The following is a 13,369-nucleotide window of genomic DNA, read 5'->3' on the forward strand; positions in this document are numbered from 1 at the left end:
TGCTTTGGGTGATGGAGGATCTCAACAGGGTCTACAATACGGACACTCTGGAGCGGTTTAAGCAAGCCGACACTAACCGGGGCCTCTCAGTGCCACTACCCGTTTGAGGTGAGAACACAGGAGGATACCGGCTCTACACGAAGGCTATAGAACCTAGCAAACGTGTTAGGGGTCGCCCAGCCCACAGCTCTACAAATATCTGACAGCGAGGCGCCACGAGCCAGCACCCAGGAGGATGCAACACTTCTAGTTGAGTGAGCTCGCAACCTGAACGGGCAGGGCACATCCTGAGCCTGATAAGCCAGGGTTATGGCATCCATAATCCAGTGGGCCATCCTCTGCTTAGAGACGGCACTCCCCTTCTGCCGGCCTCCGTAACAGACAAAGAGCTGGTCTGAGGTCCTGAAGCTTTGTGTCCGGTCTACGTAGCACCTTAATGCTCAGACGGGACAAAGCAAAGCCAGGGCTGGGTCTGCCTCCTCCAGGGGCAGCGCTCAAACGATCCGCGCTACTGCCGGAAGTGGTTCTCGTCTGTCGGCCGCCACAACGAGCCCCAGATCGCGGCCGCGGGATTCCGCCCCCCTGAAGGTAGCGGAGCCTGGTTCGCAGCTCCGAGATGGTCATATTCCCGCAGTGAGAACATGACTCATCCACGAAAGCCACCTCAGCGTGCTCGACGCCCAGACACGTGAGGCAGCGATCGTGACCATCACCCGTTGCCAGGTAACGACCGCACCCAGAAACGCACGGGTGAAACGGCATCCTTACAAGGACGATCCGTCGTCTTTACAAAGACGCACCCGTGAAGCTCTTTTAGAGAAATTTGCCCTTTAGGAAATGCTCTTTTAGTGCTGAGGCGCACAGGGGAATTGGCCGTTTGCAACAGGACAGGGGTAATGCAGCCTGAGGTGTGCAATCCACTCGACACAGGAACGACCGCCGCTGAAGCGCCGTCTCGCCAACACACGAAGCTTCCGAGAGCGTGCTGAACTCGTAGTTCACAGCAGACACAGTTGAGCAGAGCGATACTAACGCTCGGCTCCGAAGCAAAAAGCTGGTATGCATTGCACCTGCTGCCCTCTTATACTCACGAAATGATCAGCGGCAGCTGGATGCAATAATTGCATGTCAATGTGCATTGTCTCGTTTAGTTTACACTCGAAGTAGATTGGTCTATCGAAGCGATATCCCATATTCGTCGGTCACCGACGTGGCGTCGAGAGTGACCGACTGAAAGGGAAATGTTATTATTCAACATACATAATTATAAGAAAATTATTGAGCACCAAATCAGCATACTCAAATAAATTCTGAAGAGAAAAAAAAAGAGGAAACAATAATAAATTGTAATAATATTTTACATATTCCTGTTTTGACCTGATGTGTTCAAAACTTTTTTTTTCAAAACTGGGCCAAAACTTAAATCAATGTAGCCCCGTTTTGGTCCAGTTCTGCTTTATTTGGTTTATTTGAGGCTGACATTGGGCATTCTTTTGGCTTGCTTGTGGCCCAAAATATGGCAAACAGAAGCAGACCACCCAATTGCCATCATTCCACACGGTGTGTGGACAAGATAAAAGTGTCAGGTGTGGGCCTGATCTGAGCCTCAGGAATTTTGAAATCTGGGCAGTTTTTATAGTTACAACAAAAACAATCAAGTGCTGGGACCAGAAGATGACAGTCTCTCAGATGAAAGTCTCTCTCCCATTTGAAAGTCTCTGGGTTCTTACATACTGTTCCTCTCACACCTTAATGACCTGGAACCCAAATCAGGTGGCACTCCCAGACCTGTGAAGTGGATAGCTGGAGGACCAACAGGAAGACACAAAAGCTGTGTCCCAAACTGAAGTGCACAGACTCCGAAGGGCACATTTGAAATGTGATTGCGTCACAGCAGTATGATGAATGCTGTTCCAAACTGAAGTATGCAGACTCTGATGTGTGCATTTGAAGTGTGATTGCGCCACAGCGTCAGGACATAAGATGTCCCAATTCAAAATGCACCCTCCGAAGACCGCTTTTCAAGGCCGATTGCATCACCATGGCGCGACGAAGGCTGATGCATTTCCCAGAAAAGTTAAGTGTATATATGATGGACACTTTGCACCCTACCATATCCCAGAACTTTTTTTAAATGTCACATTGTCAATAAAATGTTTAATTTTTGTGATGTAAGTTAAAAATGAAATAAGCTGTAAACATTATTTTTTGTAGTGTAATTTATTTGTAAATAAGCTTGATTTTTGTAAATTTCGTATTTTTTTTGTTTTGCATATTCACGTGTAAATAAAAGAGAAGTAATTATGTACAATGTTATTTTTTTTTAATGCAGCTTATAATATTTTCATAAAACATTCTTCTATATGTATATTTTTTTGTCCCGTAAATATTTTTTTACACATTTGAAGGAGTGGATGCCGAGTTGCCATATCCTTCATACTGATATTAATTATATTATTACATGATTTCTTGTTTGACTATTAATCAAGGTATGGCAAGAGTGAAATGTGTAACCTTATGTGTGCTTATGAGATATTAAAGAATCCTGTTCTACCCTGTATTTCTTTTCCTCAAGATTAATGACCACATTGCACACAGTAATGATAAAAACACTCGCCAGTGCTAGAAAGCCTTGAATTTGAGATAAGTTCTCTGTGTATATGTGTTAGTATCTGTCTGTACAGGGAGAAGCTCAGACAGTCCCAGGACAAACGATCAACTGCCAGTGTCCAACGTATCAGATATACTCTTTGGAGAGTTTATCTAGGTTTTGGAACCAATCAGAATTTTGTTGACTTATGTATTGACGCAATTAGTATCCTCTGTCAGGGTATAACTGTAAATTCCCCTACACATGAAAAAAAAGTTGTTCTATACATTAATGAAAGTAGGCCTACTTTTTACAACTATTTACAACATAGCCTAGGTTTAACATCAGAAAACAAAAATACATTTTGAGCCCAGCCCTGCCTCCATGTGTTCTGGGGTCTTCAGGAGGTCAGTCTCTTGGTGAATGGCCAGCACCTCCTCAGCGACTTTGAGGACAATGCGGTGGACAGTGGAACAAGGCACATGTCAAACACTCTGGAGACCACTCTGTATGATGTACGACTGGCAGACAGAAATCTTGCATACTCTAATATACTTAAGGTATTGAGAGTAAAAGTAAAGGTATGTACAGTATTGTTCTGAAAAAGGAATTCGTCAGGATGGTTTTACATTAAAATTACTTCTACATTGATGTGTGTGTTGCATTTTACTTCTGAATATGTGCAAGGTTATTAAATTTAAAGTTGCCTACTAAATATACTGTTTGGTAGTTTAATCTACAACAATGCATCATGTTATAAAATACCATATTTTTAGTGTTGCTGTCTATGAGAAAAACGAAAACATTGAGCTCTTCTATGCTCTTTTTTTATTCACTTATGTTTGCCAACCTGTCTACATGATCACCATGGTCAAGACAATGAACTATATAAAATCGCACCTTTGTAAGATATCAGTCAGCATTTGATCAGGGTCAAAACCAACAAGAATTGCTTGCAATTTCTCAGGTGAGGATTTCTGAGACAAAAAAAAAAAAAAAAAAAAAATTCCCTGAGAGGTTTACTTATCCTGAGTAAGGAGATAATTGTTACTTCCCACTGTTGCCCGGTTGATGGTCATGGACGGAAGTCTTCATGTTTTTGTAAACCTGGTGAAAACAAACATTTGTAGTGTGTAATTCTCAAGCATTGTGTAGTGCATAAGGATCTTAAAGACTTTCCCTTGCATAGTCCCTAGATTGTGATTCTATAATTAATTATGTTAATGCAAGATTTGAGCATATATTTTGTTATTTCCTTTGTGTGTTCTTCTTTAGTCCAGAAATGAGGGCATGCTGGGATTATTTTGTATATATTTAAGCAATAAGATGCTCCTTTGAGTTTGGTGTCGAGTTGTTGGTTTGAGTAAGGCAGGAAGACGCCTAACTGTATGCTGTTTAAGTAATATATTGACAGTGATGTCCAAGATGGTATTCAGCATAATGGGAAGATTTTCTGTGTCTTTAAAGACCATAAACGGGTAAACGTACAGTAGCTCAATGTAGCAGCAGCTATTTTGAGTTTCAGAAGTTACAACTATAGTGTTTCTTTATTATTTCCTTCTTAGTTAAGGAGTCAGACCCAGAAAATGTATAGAACTGCATCAAAATATTTTGATGTGGCTCTATGCCAAATAACAGGACAGTTTCTTCAGTTACAGCTACAGATATGCAAAACGCTTCATCAGCCATCTTCTATGGTATGACACACATAACTTATTCTATTGCTGAACTGTTTTCCCATTCCTATTGAGGAGTTAAGTTTCAAAGAGTGGATTCCGAGTGAGTCACACATTTCTATCACAACAGTGGATTCTGAGTGAGTAACGAGTTTGAAATTCACCACAGAATTTGCGCCACAATGTGAAACCCAAGTGCTTGGTGTATGAACAATTAAGCATTCATTGAGTAATGCATTTATTGAACCCACACCCCACCAAAAAAAACAAAAAAAAACATCAACATTGTTTAAAGTAATTAATTTGTTTGATTATTTATTTATTTAATTATATGTCAGTTCATCATTGATTCAGTGATGTCATGGTCCAGTTCAGTTTAGTGTGTTATTAGACAATAGTTTATAATGTGTCTATTTATGTAAAAATGTTTATTCAATTATTTATACAAATACATTTAGCAGTGGCTCTTATCCAAAGCAACTTACAGTGCATTTAGTCTAACATTTTTTTTTACTTAATATGTTTTCCCTGGGAACCAAACCCACAACCTTCTGCACTGCTGATGCAATGCTCTACCACTGAGCCACATGAACAATACAATTCAAAGGAATCAAAATATACTTTAGCAAAAACAAGATTTTAAGTATGAAAAAAAAATGTTTTGCAAAACAGCACTTCTAAGTGTCAGTATCACTGTAGGGTCCTGTTCATACATATTTAATTTGCCATGACAACTTGTTATATTAGGCTAAGTTTTATATTGATAACAACATCATTACTTGGCTCTTTAGATACATTTCTAGATTTTTTTTGTGTGTGTGTAAGATGATGTGTTATTTTGTCCCGTGCACTGCTCATTAAATTTGAAAGATAGTAGAATATTGTCAAATCATAAAACCTAAAACAAAAATTATCCTATTAATATTTTGGTAAATAAGAGATCATTTGGTAATAAAACTAATATATATATATATACCCTGTTTAGGAAAGGGGCATCATACCTATCAGGAAGTATAATTTGCAGCTTAATTTTGCAATGAAAACATATTTAAACATAATTTATATGTTCATGACAGGGTGGATATATCTTATGGTTTATGCTTCAAATAATGGCCAATAATTATCTACAAAAATGTGGGGGAGCTCAGCTAATATGTTTCTATAGTACATGAGTGTCTACTATTTATTATATGTCATAAAGTGAATGGGAAATTAAAACCATTGTGAGGGTTGAAAGGCACTACATGGTGATATTGACCCTTAAGAATACCTCTGTCTTCTGTCTGGAAAAGCTCTTTTCTGATTCTTAGCATTGTGTTTGTATAAGATATTGTGTGTGTTCATTCTAAAAGATTTTGGCAGATATTGTTTCTGATGCCACATTGTGCTCATAAACATCTGTACAATTCTGTGATTATTCATTTCTTGGTGGCAGTTGTCATCTTCACTGTTGCCAGTATTACCTGTTAACAGATTCAAAATGTCTAATGGGAGGACTGTGAGAACACTACATTTAAGTGTAGCTTAATACTGGCAACAGTTGCTACGGGTTTGGACGAACTTCAGCATAGTTTTTAGGTACATTAGTGTAGCGAACTATTTTTATTACGTCTGATTTTTCATTGACGTCCCGCCACATATATTCAGGAGAGAGCAGTTTACTAGGTTTGTTCAAAAGGAAATACTTGTTCAAGTGAGACTCCTCTTGCCATACCGCCTCAATAGAGTTTGCAGCATCAATTTTCAGATGCTCCCTGCAGGTTTTGGTGAGATTATGTACATCCTCCAATGAGCCACCAAATGTAGCACCAGCGTAATAATAATCACCTTCCTCAGCGGGAATGTATGCTTTAGATTCCGGCCTGCGCTCATATGTGAATTGATTTCTTGGAACATTAAAGAGCCAAGGATGTATCACACCTACCAGACGACCCAAAGTCTCCGCACCCCACCGGCCATAGAACTTTCCATCTATGTCAAGGCAGAAAATATAATCTGCCTCATTGACTAGTTCATTCTCTATTAGTTTTTCTATTTTTTCCATCCTGTTCATACTGATGTCCTGTCATCGATTCATAGTTGGAACCTTTTCAATTGTCAAACTACGGTTTTCACCTATCTTCACTTCAGGAATTGATTCTGGTTGATTTGTAAACAAGTAGTAATGCACTCGAAATCCAACAAAATAATGTTGCTCTGCTGACTCCAGAAAATATTTGACAAAACGTGTGTATCTAACAAACAGAGAAAACAAATTCATTATAGTTAATTTATCCTTTAATTATTAATATTTCCAGAAATAAGGAAAAATAGGAGGTGAAACAAATGAGAAATCTTAATACAAGATGAAAGGTATCATGAAGACTTACTTTCCCAAAGCGAAGACAGTGGTTGCTATGGTGAGATGTTGTTGTTTGTAGATGGAGTCGATCAGTGTGGAGTCAAAGGTTCCCTCCCAAATGATTGGAGCTGACCATGGTGACACAGAAGCAACATCTGTCCGACTTCATTAAAAACACACATCCAGCGCTGTAATCATTCCATCCATTATATTTAGTAACAACAGATTGGTACTAAAAACATAATACTCACCCAGCCCCCACACTCGGCTGGTTGTACAACAACCTGTAATAAAAATGATTAAGCAAAAAGAACAACAGACTGGTTCATGAAATTGATACAAATTAAAAACATGGGTTTACAAGTGTTTTTTGTTTGTTTTTTTACTTCCATCAATGGACTGAAGACATCATTTAACTCTCAATTGTCATCTGATCAGAACCACATGAACCAATAACGTTTTTTATAATGTGTCTTGAACAATATATACATTTTTAAATATGGATAAACTTAAGAAAATTAAGTTTTACTCACCCTGGTGATGAGCGCAATTCAATGATCTTTGACTTCCATTTTGGCCTGATTGAAATAGAGACAAACTCTTACTCATTTGAATTTGATTATGTTGTGCGTGTTTGATTGTAATTGATTGTGATCATTACTCACTTGATGATGCCTTGTTCAGTTATCTGCTGATTGCAGCTTCAATTAGCTTTTCTGCAAATTTTGCCAAAAACACCTAAAAAAAAAGACCTCTCCAAATTAAACTGCTTGCTGTTATTGAACCATTTGGAGTATGTGCATGGTTTTGGTATATTTTGAAAGGTGACACCCTAAGGTTTCGTCCTAAATAGTCAGAATCACTGTAAGTCTTACTGATATTGAGTCATATAATTTGGAAAACACTAAAAAAGGAGGAAAAAAACATTCCGCCTACATTTTATTTGTAAATGGATGCCTGCAGATGAATGTAGTTGGGAGCTATTAGCTGGAAAACACAATGGGATCAAAGCATGAAAGCCTTACCAAGCAAAATTTACCTATTTTTTTACACCACCTTAGAATTTTTTTTTATTTCACATGTTTATATCAGTTTATGTCTAGGCGCCCCCCCCCCCCAATAAATGCCATTTGGAGACTCCAGATAGCCCTTTGTAACCATTGACACATAAAATGCTGTAATTCTTGAATGCTTCAACTTACAGTCATAATTTTGGTCTCTAATGAAAGGTTACACTCAGGGCTATTCTATACCTTATTCTATACCCAGATTCACTGTCAATCATTGCTGACACATTACTAGAAAATTTACGTTTTTTTTCAATTCTTGAAACTAAACTGTGCAAATAAAGAGACAAAACAAGTGCTATGGTTTTTTTATTATATTAAAACACACTAATAAAACACACTTTATAACTATTTACAAAAAAAAAGTTATAAAAAAAATAAGTCACAGGTTATTGGCAACATGCCACTCATTATAACAATCACGTCTTGGCAAGAAGCAAAGGCACATCACAAGAAGAGCACTTCACAGACCACAGACCACCTGTGGTGCTGTCCCATCTGTGAAGTGCTCTTCTTGTGATGTGCCTTGAGCGTGACGCCTCAAAACACACAAACAGTCATGGATACACACACACACAGAGAGAGAGAGAGACATGGAGACATGGATACATGTCGAAAGCGTGACGCCTCGAACACACAAACACGGTCATGCGAGCGATTTAGCGCGCGCGCCAACATCAGTTGTGCGCTCGGTTATTATTGGCATTGATTTGCCGTCATACACTATTTCAAACGACTTTGTACCGTTCCAGGCAAGTTGCGCCAAACTTTCTGAGCGCAAGGAAATTTAGCTAGAGTATTAATTTTATTGCAACGTTACATTTCCTAAAATCGTTTTTTCAACGTGTACCCTTTGCATAAACACACTGCATCCGTAGGCAGTATTATCCGTAGGGGCTGTCATTGATGTTTCGCGTGCTGTGTGACGTCAGAACTCGGAACTCGCAGTACATCGATCTAGTACGAGTTCACGGGTGGGAAGTCACGGGTTTGACTGCTGTTCCAGTGCACTTTCACAGGCAGGGGCGGACTGGCCATCTGGAGCACCGGGACTTTTCCCGGTGGGCCGCTAGCCAATGTGGGCCGGCCCACCCGGTACACAAATATATATATATATATATATATATATATATATATATATATATATATATATATATATATATATATATATATATATATATATATATATTTTTTTTTTTTTTTTTTTTTTTTTTTTTAATTGACGGAAATCATAATATTACATCTCTTTTCTACGCAAATGGATGAGTGAGTCGATCGCGCAGCCAACAAGCGCGTTTTCGTCTAATTTAGAGAGAGACAGATTCATCTGGTACAGCGAATTTCTCTCAGCAGCAGGCCACTGTATACGTTCACTTAAAACATAACCGACTGTGTTTACGAGAATACTTGCAGAGACAATTATTTTGAAATAATTGTGATATAATATTTTGAAATAATTGTGTGTGTATTTGTTCATTCAGAAGTTAGGATACCCAAAAGATGAATTAATTCTTTGTACGCGCATTGTCTGAAATGCTGCTCACAGCGCGTGCTTTGAACAAGTGCGCGCAAGCTTCGAACGCGCGCAAATTGTTTAAAAAAGTTGAATCAGCAAGATTTAGAAACAAGTGAAAACGATCAACTACGATACATTTCACCCCTCCAAGCGAGTGAACAGCGCGAATTTTAAATCACTATTCACGATAGCCCGTCGGGAAGAGCAGTGATACATTTTGGAGGCCGACTGCAAAACACAATAGCCCCTGGACGTCGGGCTAGCGATTTTGCGAGCCCTGCACCTCAGATCTATCCAGTTTGTGAACCACTGGTTTCCACAATGTTTTTGTTAAACAAAATAAATGATTATTTTAAAAGATTTACTCAAGAGAATAATCTGTTCACGAATCGGATCATGAACTTATATTACCGCATAGGCCTATTCATGCATCTGTTAATTGCAGTGTTGGGAAGGTTACTTTGGAAATGTAATAGGTTACAGATTACAAGTTACCCTATTTAAAATGTAATAGTAGTGTAACTTTTTCAATTACTTTTGATTACTTTTTGATTACTTTTCAGAATCTCCAATGAATGTTTATTTGCAACTGTTAATCATCTTCAAACATTTACACCATTCAGGTTTAACCTTACAGCAGTGCTCAATACTGTCAGACTTTTACAATCCTTCATCACTTGAATTAAGATGATCAAATTTGAACACATGTCTGCATGTCTGCTTCATTAATTTCCACATGGGGCGGACTGGGATAAAATTTCAGACCGGGAAATCTCAAACTCATACAAACAAATTCATGGACAACACTATTTTTTGTATGGACCTGATATAAAAAAAGATTTAAATATTTAGTTTGGGGACATGCAAAATAATTAAAAGTTCTCTCCTGAACTTCACCTTCACTTCATTTCTTTTTGCTTTTCAGTCTCTTTATTTTGCCCTGTTATCCATCTACCTCATGACTTTAACACTCAAGATTTAACAAAACTATACTTTCTAAATTGCCTACATGTCAAATTGAGTGCATCACTACAATATAAAATCCTAATACTGAACATGAGTCATGTTTTTCCCTCACAAAAATTAACTGCTTTTATTACGTAAAAGTACAGTAACCATGTTTTTTTTTTTATTATTATTGCAAATGGATTACCATTTGTATTTATTTTTAAATAAATAAATATGTAAATTTGTGGCATGGTTTAACAACAGTAACCTTTGTCTCTGAATTTATAGCAAATATTAAAACTTTACATATGCTTTGATTCAAGTGTACTTTTGATATATTTGTCCAAAATGTGGCATATTCCGTCCGTGTTAGGCAATAGCAATCCCGTTTTTATGACTGGATTCTACTAACCAGACTATGTTTTTGCATCGCGGAAATTATAGGGCCGTACGTCTCAGAATAGTCAGTTCAATTTGGGAAAGAAATCAATTACATCTGTATGTGGATGTGTGTAAATATTCAAATGTAATCCCCACTGTAATCTTAAAAATTTTCAGAAGTAACTGTAATTTAATTACTCATTTTTTCTTAGTAACTGTAACTGATTACAGTTACATTTATTTTGTAATTAAATTACGTAATTAAGTTACATGTAACTAGTTACTCCCCAACACTGGTTAACTGAATGCAAAGTGTGAGTTCTAGGAGAATGTTTGTCTCGTGATGAACATGTATCGCTCACTAGGAGTCGCTAAATGAACAGCTGCAGCACGCAGGTTATCTTTTTTTTTTTTTTTCAATGGAGGATCAGTTGCCCTATTGGTTAAAATCCCCAAACAGTATACTTAAATATCAAATAAATAAATTACATCAAAACAGGGGCGTTTGCGTTTTGATGTGGTGGGCTGCTGTGGGCCAGAAAGTCCAGGGCCACTTTTTGGTCCCAGTCCGCCCCTGTTCACAGGTTTAAGGTTGAAAAAACACGGGTTGGATGGAACGCGGCAATAGTGTCAGTCTTCTCACATCACTTTTGTTCCCCAGCTCAAAATACGTTCCCGCGGATATGGACAAGATGTGTTTTTTTTTTTTTTTTTGATAAACCTTTGGCGCAGGGTTGTCTCTCTCTCTGAGTCTGTTCTGTTCAGTGAGCGGCAGAGAAGCGGCGCATTCAGTGTTTAGTCACTATTTGTAGAAAATATGTAAATGGGAAAAGATCTATTGGACATTCAGTTATATTACAGTATGTGACAGTTTAGATAGTATAATAGATCTGAAGTCCTAGAACTTGTGTGGTCGTAACTTGATGCAATGGCGTCATAAATATGCAAATTATAATGTGAGACGTCACCCGCTGTCACAAGTCTCACAAAAACCTGTTGGAAACATTGACACAAGTGCTACTATTAATGTACATGCACATATTCATAAACACATGCAAACACAACATAATCAAATTCAACTGAGTATCTATTTTATCAGGCGACGACCCTGAGTGCATGTGTTGTTCTCTTGATTTGAGAAGTTTGCAATACTGAATTATTATTATTTTATTATTATTATTTGTTTATTTTTTAACTGTTTAAAGCTGCAGTCAGCAGATAACTGAACAAGGCATCATCAAGTGAGTAATGATTACAATTAATTACAATCAAACACGCACAACATAATCAAATTCAAATGAGTAAGAGTTTGTCTCTATTTCAATCAGGCCAAAATGGAGGCAAAAGATCATTGAATTGCGCTCATCACCAGGGTGAGTAAAACTTAATTTTCTTAAAAGTGACATTAAAAAAAAGTTGATCCATATTTAAAAATGAATATACTGTTCAAGACAAAAAAAACATTATTGGTTCATGTGGTTCTGATCAGATAAAAATTGAGATTTAAATGATGTCTTCAGTCCATTGATGGAAGTAAAAAACAAACAAAAAACACTTGTTTTTAATGTGTATCAATTTCATGAACCAGTAAAATGTCTGTTGTGCTTTCTGCTTAATCATTTTTATTACAGGTTGTTGTACAACCAGCCGAGTGTGGGGGCTGGGTGAGTATTATGTTTTTAGTACCAATCTGTTGTTACTAAATATAATGGATGGAATGATTACAGCGCTGGATGTGTGTTTTTAATGAAGTCGGACAGATGTTGCTTCTGTGTCACCATGGTCAGCTCCAATCATTTGGGAGGGAACCTTTGACTCCACACTGATCGACTCCATCTACAAACAACAACATCTCACCATAGCAACCACTGTCTTCGCTTTGGGAAAGTAAGTCTTCATGATACCTTTCATCTTGTATTAAGATTTCTCATTTGTTTCACCTCCTGTTTTTCCTTGTTTCTGGAAATAGTAATCATTAAAGGATAAATTAACTATAATTAATTTGTTTTCTCTGTTTGTTAGATACACACGTTTTGTCAAAGATTTTCTGGAGTCAGCAGAGCAACATTATTTTGTTGGATTTCGAGTGCATTACTACTTGTTTACAAATCAACCAGAATCAATTCCTGAAGTGAAGATAGGTGAAAACCGTAGTTTGACAATTGAAAAGGTTCCGACTATGAATCGATGGCAGGACATCAGTATGAACAGGATGGAAAAAATAGAAAAACTAATAGAGAATGAACTAGTCAATGAGGCAGATTATATTTTCTGCCTTGACATAGATGGAAAGTTCTATGGCCGGTGGGGTGCGGAGACTTTGGGTCGTCTGGTAGGTGTGATACATCCTTGGCTCTTTAATGTTCCAAGAAATCAATTCACATATGAGCGCAGGCCGGAATCTAAAGCATACATTCCCGTTGAGGAAGGTGATTATTATTAAATGTAGCTGGTGCTACATTTGGTGGCTCATTGGAGGATGTACATCTTCTCACCAAAACCTGCAGAGAGCATCTGAAAATTGATGCTGCAAACTCTATTGAGGCGGTATGGCAAGAGGAGTCTCACTTGAACAAGTATTTCCTTTTGAACAAACCTAGTAAACTGCTCTCTCCTGAATATATGTGGCGGGACGTCAATGAAAAATCAGACGTAATAAAAATAGTTCGCTACACTAATGTACCTAAAAACTATGCTGAAGTTCGTCCAAATCTGTAACAACTTTTGCCAATACTCAGCTATACTTAAATGCTGTGTTCTCACAGTCCTCCCATTAGACATTTTGAATCTGTTAACAGGTAATACTGGCAACAGTGAAGATGACATCTGCCACCAAGAAATGAATAATCA

The 13,369-nt window shown here is 37.7% G+C and overlaps 2 pseudogenes; one reads left to right on the forward strand and one right to left on the reverse strand.

The window, feature by feature from the left end:
• Nucleotides 1-5,410: 5,410 nt before the first annotated feature.
• On the reverse strand, nucleotides 5,411-7,892 carry LOC132098217 (globoside alpha-1,3-N-acetylgalactosaminyltransferase 1-like; annotated as a pseudogene).
• Nucleotides 7,893-8,275: 383 nt separating this feature from the next.
• On the forward strand, nucleotides 8,276-13,369 carry LOC132098218 (globoside alpha-1,3-N-acetylgalactosaminyltransferase 1-like; annotated as a pseudogene).

This window comes from Carassius carassius, chromosome 21 (assembly GCF_963082965.1).
Source record: "Carassius carassius chromosome 21, fCarCar2.1, whole genome shotgun sequence".
NCBI lineage: Eukaryota > Metazoa > Chordata > Actinopteri > Cypriniformes > Cyprinidae > Carassius > Carassius carassius.